The sequence below is a fragment of the Loxodonta africana genome, chromosome 6 (assembly GCF_030014295.1).
Source record: "Loxodonta africana isolate mLoxAfr1 chromosome 6, mLoxAfr1.hap2, whole genome shotgun sequence".
Classification (NCBI taxonomy): Eukaryota; Metazoa; Chordata; class Mammalia; order Proboscidea; family Elephantidae; genus Loxodonta; species Loxodonta africana.
Genome location: NC_087347.1, coordinates 44,085,102 through 44,092,205, shown reverse-complemented (window position 1 = coordinate 44,092,205; position 7,104 = coordinate 44,085,102).

The following is a 7,104-nucleotide window of genomic DNA, read 5'->3' as shown; positions in this document are numbered from 1 at the left end:
TGGTATTGTTGTTAAAAGTCCAGATAGTTTTTATCTCTTGGAAATATATACAGAAAAATTCATAGGTGAAATGATATAATGTCTCAGATTTAATTTAGAATAATCTACCTGGAGGGGGGCAATTTGGAGAGCAAGGAGAAGCGGATAAACCATAAATAGCAAGGTGAGGGCTCAGGGGACTCCATTATACTATTTTCTCTAATTTTGTGTTTGGATGTTTTTATAATTAAATTATTAAAAAGAAGCCCCCTCTAGAGCTGCCCCTTGGAGAGCAGCTTCTGCCCTTCCACTGTCACCAGGGCAGGGTGATTCACCCAGGCGGGGCTGGAACAGTGTTTTCTAGGCCCTGTATATCAACACGCACAGCTGAAGCCATTTAGTAGGAAGCTTGTTAATAAGAAAATTCTGGTTTAAACGGGTCATTTTATTGGGGGGAGGGAGGATGCTAAAGAACAGAGCTGCCCTGGCAATAAGGTTTATAACTAGTGCCAAGCTCTCCCTTGTAGGCAAGGGCTGAGTTATATTAACTCTATCGCCACATCAAGTCTTTCCCATGAGGATGTGGAATCCAAGATGGCAGCAACAGGAGTTAAGATGGGCTTGGAGAATAGGCAGGGAGAGTGCTCCCCGGGTTATCTACCTATCATAGATGTGCGGGATCTACAAGGGGAGGCTGGGAGATTTGTATTCCAGGGAGGCCTCATTTAGGATGTAGCAGAGACTCTCATGCATGACCCAGGGCAGAAAAGTCAAGGAGAGAACAGTTAGCTCCACACGGTTTCAAGTAGAGAGACTGGGCCAAAGAGAGACAGGAGGACTCCTAGAGAGGTGAGACTCTGAACGGAAACCTTAAGGGCAGAGGACCCAAGAGGGACCCTGAGAAATAAATAATGTATCCAAACAAAGGTGAGAACAGTTGTGGTTAAAATGCAGTGGAAAGTGGTTTTTTGATGATAGTTGCTCTTGGAAGGTCATATGACTTAGCTTCCTCAGTCCAAGGACTAAGAGCATCTGAGTTCAGGGATTGGGTAATGACAGGCCAAGGCAAGGAACCTGAAGAAACTATGAACTCAGTTTTCTGTTTTGCATTAATTTGCCAGTAACTGACGGCCACTACAGGGGTCAGAGGAAGAGCACTGAATTTGGAGTCAAAAGACCCAAGTTCCAATTTTAGCTATGCCATTTCCTAGTGATAAAACTTTGGGCAATCAATCCCTTGGATTCTCTCAGCCTCAGCTTTCTTATTGGCTAACAGGGTGAACAAGACCTATTTCACAGGGTTGCTATACAGGGGCATTCGTGCAGTAAAAAGTACAAAGGCTCTGGAGGTAAGGTGGGTGTGGAAGCTCAAACTCAGACCTTACTCGTTCTGACCCATATGACTTCAAGCCAATCAATGCCTCTGTTTTCTTATCTGAAAAATGGGAGAGGGAAGCCTGCCTAACAAGAGGGGTTCTTTGAGGATTTAAAGAGAAAATGTAAGTAATCATCTTACCACAGGGCAAACACTCAACAAATGTTAGTAATTAGTATTAGTGATACAAAATGTTGTTGTTGTTAGTTGCCATCGAGTCGGCTCCAACTCATGGAGGACTCATATACAACAGAATGAAACATTGCCCAGTCCTGCGCCATCTTCATGATCGTTGTATGCTTGAGTTCGTTGTTTTGACTACTGTGTCAATCCATCTCATTGAGGGTTTCCCTCATTTTCTCTGACCTTCTACTTTTCCAAACATGATGTCCTTTTTTTTAGAGATTGGTATCTCCTCATGACTTGTCCAAAGTAAATGAGCTGAAATCTTGCCATCTTTGCTTCTAAGGAAGAATGATATAAAATAGAAGAACACAAATGGGGTTAAATGTGGGGAGTCACTGAGACGGGCACACAGAAAACATCCTGGGGTCAGAAAAGGAAGCTCAGGTCTTCCCAGACTTCTCCTGGTCCAAGTGGTACCTTCATAGCATTGTGGGGGAAAAAAATCACAAATTTTAGTAAAGCAAAAAGAAAGTTTTATTTTGGCACGTATTCAAAAGGACAAAAGTGGGAAGCGGACAAGCATGTTGCTAGAGCCATGTCTGCCCGAGTCCAGAGAATATTACAGAATAAACAAGAATGGGGAAAAACAGACAAGCATGCTGCCACAGCCTTGTCTCCTGGAGTCCAGAGAATATTACAGAGTCATCAGTATATATTAACATTACAAATGGGCAAAACCATTGAAAGTTTCACCTTTTCACAGACTGGCTAGAAACTGTGATCCTACATTTTGAATTAACTTTCTTAATCATTGGTACAGGTTTCAGTAATGATAGTCAGGAGGGTCTTCATTGGTCCAACAAATTTCTATTCACTAAATGGTAATAGAAAAAGATAAAAGTGGAAAGTCTTTTGTGTTCTGGCTTATGTGAAAATTTCCCTAAAAAATATTTTCCAAGATTATTCTATCTATTGTCTTTATCTCAGGGCCCAGTTGATGTGTTCTTGGGAGTCCTTGTGAGCCCAGCTCCAGCTGGGTCACATTCTCTATGCTCAAGGATGGGGAATAATGACTCCAATATTATTTCCTAAATCGGTAGTCTTCTCTGCATTTACCTTTTGTAGTTTGTTTTTATCTTTTCACTTGAAGAACTGGGACCCTCTGGTTTTAATGCAGGCACCCTGCTGGCCACCTCACTGTGGTGCCTATTAGATCAATAAAGGCACCACATGTTGATTGATTGAGCTCTTTCCCTACAGAGTGGAAATGTATACAAATATGCCTGGGCATGATGCAAAGTTTGGGAGAACAGAATGGGAGCTTAGAAGCTGAGAAAATAGAGGCAGAACATTGTTTTGTTTTATTTTTATAATCTTGAGTTTAGCTATATGACTTCAGAAAACAAGTTTTTAATGTAGTGTATTCAGAAAATTGACAGTACATTTGTAGGCCTAGAATTCTCGCACCAAAGCCAAAAAAAAAAAAGCATTATTAATACTCATGGGTATATCCAGATCTTTAAATAAGGGTCTGCAGAGTCATCCTTTCCAGAGTTTGTACCTTGTGGTTGCTGAAGAGACAGTTATGACACTTCCCTTGCTAAATTAAACCTCGTCCGCTTCTCCCACATTTGTTCTTGGCTCCTGCCACCCAGGTGCACCCCTCCCTCCTCTGGCCCAGGCTTCCGCCTGCCCAGCCCGCCCAAATAGCCTGGGGCAGACTCTTCCCCAACCCTCCCTCAGAGCAGGAGGGACCCCAGCCTGACGGGATGTTTTCCTTCATGTCTCCTCTAGCTCCCAGTATGGTAGACACCTGGGGTGTGAATCTGCACACCTACAAAGTTGGCCTTCTGGCTCTGGAGACCTCGAGAGGAAACGAACAGTCCCTCCATTTCCTGTGGATGAAGGATTATGTGATTGAAACAAATCACCCCCTCATTCCTCTTCCCAAGTCACACACACCCAGTGGCTGAGCGTTAACAAGCAAGTGACATCAAATCAAGGCTGGACTGAGACCTCAGCATTTAAAAATAAGTGTTTGGACTCCCAGGATGCTTGCTTTGTCCCCTTCCGGCCCACCCCCACACCATCCCTGCTGGCACCTCCTCTGCAGGAAAGGGAGTGAGCTGGAATCAGCTCCTGTGCAGAAAGGGTTAATTCCCTCTTGGAGGGATTATACCCCCCCCACCCACTTGCTTTTCTTCCACTTTCCTCTCCTCTCTTGCAGGGTGATTAAAAACTTTTGAGTTTGAAGGGTTTTGAGTCACAACAGCTCAGCTGCCACCGGGTTCCAGGCAGGGAATATGCATGGTATTGAAATGGGTTGCTTGGGCTAGGGTGCCCGAAAGGGCCCCTGAAGCGCTTTTTACATGGAGATGAGCCACCACTTGGCTCCTTCTGTAACTAATCAGCACTGTTGTTGAAATATTAGTATTTCTGTTACAACCGCTAATGCCCCAAATGAGGAACAGGCGCTTTGGGGTGAGATCAAACACTGGGTGGTCACTTCTTATTTGGGATCTCTCAGCCTGCCTAGTGAACAGCCAGGGATCCCCAGTTTGATTGCAGAACAGTTAGTTGAGTTGAAGCTGTGCTGGGGTTTACCTGCCTCTTGTTTAAACCAGGACTTCCCTGACGAAGGTTTTGGGGTATGGAAATCTGAAAAGAGACTTATGGGGGAGTGAGTGCAAAGAGCATGGGCGCCCGGAGTCACCCAGCCTGAGTTTGCATCTTACCTTTACCTTGCACTAGCTGTGTGACCTTGGACCTTTACTTACCCTCTCTAAGCTCCACTTCCTTACAAAAAAAAAAACCCACAAATGCTAATAATATTCGGGTTGTTATGAGTTTTCATGGCATAGTGGTGAAGAGCTCAGCTGCTAACCAAAAGATCAGCAGATCAAATCCACAAGCCGTTCCTTAGAAACCCTACGGAGAATTCTCCTCTGTTCTATAGGATTGCTGAGTCAGAATCAACGGTGGGTTTTTTTTTTAATGAGCGTTCAAGATAATGTAGTAGATGGTTAGCACAGTGCTTGACACCCAGTAAAACCAAAACCAAACCCAGTGCCCTCGGGACTCTGAAAATGAAAGCTGCTAGACTATGTCAATTTTGGTGTCTGGTGCCCTGCACAGACTCCGCCTCTCTACATAGCCCGCACATAGACACACCCAGTGTCCCTAGCAAAGTAACTAGCTTATGATTTACACTTCTTTCCTCACTGGCCCAGATCCTGGGAAACCAGATGGAGATCATAGTAAGGACAACAACCAACATTTGCATTTCCCTTCCTTGTTTACAAAGCACAAACACCTACATCCCATTTTTAATCCTCAGAACTGCTTGTTGTGTGTATACCTGTTTTGTTTTTCAGAAGAGAAAGTTAAGGCTCAGAGGCGTTAGGCAAGTTACCCAAGGTCACACAATTTGCAAATGGCAGATCTGAGAGGCTAACAAGAACAACACTGGATGGTAAGTGTTGTTTAGGATGAGTGAGGTTGTTACCAACACCCCTAGGACCCAGCTATCTGCTAGGAAATTAATGTACCTATTATGACAATGTAGAAACAGCTGTTAATGAGTTACCCCTCCCAGGTGAAATATTTGTATTTTGTTGGGGGCCTTCTATTAGCTAGACCTTGGTCCAAAGGATTAACTATAATGGGAGAGTTTCAGGGTCTTGTGCAGTGGATTTCGTTACCCCGTGGGTGGTTGCCTTTTCCTTCTATGCATAAGGCTTGTCATATACATTGAGACTGTGACCACATGAATAAAGGGAAAACCAAAAATCCAAGTATGTTGCCATTAAGTCAATACCAAGTCATGGTGACCCCATATGTGAAGCATGACAAAAACTTGTCAGCAATCTTTAAGTCAGTAGAGCGTAGTCCAATGGCTGGGCTGCTGTATCCTAGACTTAATTCCCATCCTCTCACCCAGCTGGACTCAGCCCCTGGGCTCAGAACTAAGAGAGGCCAGTTTAACCTTCTGCGCTGAGTTGAGAGAACAGTAAACTTTTCAATGACATCCTCATCTCATCTGATCTTAATCCTGTGAGGCTGGTGTGAGGTAGATGCCATTTTCTTTTACACAAATGAAGACACTGATGGGTTCAGAAGGCTTAACTAAAGGGCACAAGGTCCCAGGCTTGTGCACAGTGGTGTCCAGACTAGTCTTGTCCTTTCTGAGCAATGCCTCTGCTACTCCTTCCTGCAGACCCTGCACTCTTTGGGTGTTTATGGAATGAAGAAACCACAAGTTTATCCTCCCACAACTCTAGGCACTGCCCAACTCTTGACTGCACAGAAGGAACTGTGAATCACAGAGACCATTAGAACCTACAGAGACCATCCTGGTCACATTGTACTCAGCCATAGAACCTGGAGCTCCGTTATGGAGAGAGCCCAGAAACAACTCCCTCTGAGAAGCCTAGTTATACTCTCTAAGCACGTGAAGGATTAACTATGTCTGCCACTTTCTCTAAGACAGGGCAAGAGGTTGTGGGTTTAAATCAGAACAGGTGGATTCAGGGTAGACATTATAAGGAACTTCTGACCATGAAGCTTACAAAAAAACTCTAGCAGATTCATACCAGAGAGGGAGAGGAAGCTGCTTCTTTGGAGATTTGTAGAAAAAGGTCAGCTGCTGGGTAGGGTAGCATGCCCATCACACAGGTAAGGAGGTTGAAGACTAGGATAACTAGATTTCCCTTTTAGCCTTGCAGCTAAAAACTGGTAGAAAACACCATATACACAGCAAGTGTTACTACACTTATTTTTAATTGAGTAATCATGGTTTCCAATTTGGGATGATTTCAACTGTGCTTCTTTCCTCTTGTATTTCTATTTTGGCCTTCTAGGGGAAATTTGAAGTTTCCTGGTAATTTATAGTTTTAGCCACAGCTTTCCTGAAGCAATAAATTTACAAGGGAAAATAGTTTTTACCCTGAATCTTAAAAATTTGTTATTCTATGGTATAATTTGCCATCCCACTAAATACACATGTCATCTCATAAGCTCATAATTGCTGAATCCTCTAACCCTGGCGTCTCCAGAACAGGTAGTTCTTCTTCAAAGAACATAACACTGCAATCTACCTACCTACCATTGACATCGAGTCAATTCCGACTCATAGCGATCCTATAGGACAGAGTAGAACTGCCCCATAGAGTTTCCAAGGAGCACCTGGTGGATTCAAATTGCCGACCTTTTGGTTAGCAGCCGTAGCACTTAACCACTATGCCACCAAGGTTTTGTTGCAATACTAGTACAAAATTCAGGTGCCCCTGTATGATGGGTAAAGAAGTTCCAAAAGGGGTGGGGGGCAGCTGTCACCCAAGAAAATAGAAAAATAAAGGATGCTCTCTGACCCTGAGACTTGATGCTTTCTCCTCCTTGGATTGGACAGTCCTGTTCTTCATATGGAGTCCCTGGGTGATGCAAATGCTTAATGAACTCAGCTGCTAACTGAGACGTTGGTGGTTCAAGTCTACCTAGATGCAACTTGGAAGAAAGGCCTGGTGATCTGCTTTTGAAAAATCAGCCATTGAAAACCCTACGGAGCAAAGTTCTCCTCTGACACACATGGCGTCGCTGAGTTGGAATCAACTCAATGGCCGTTTGCT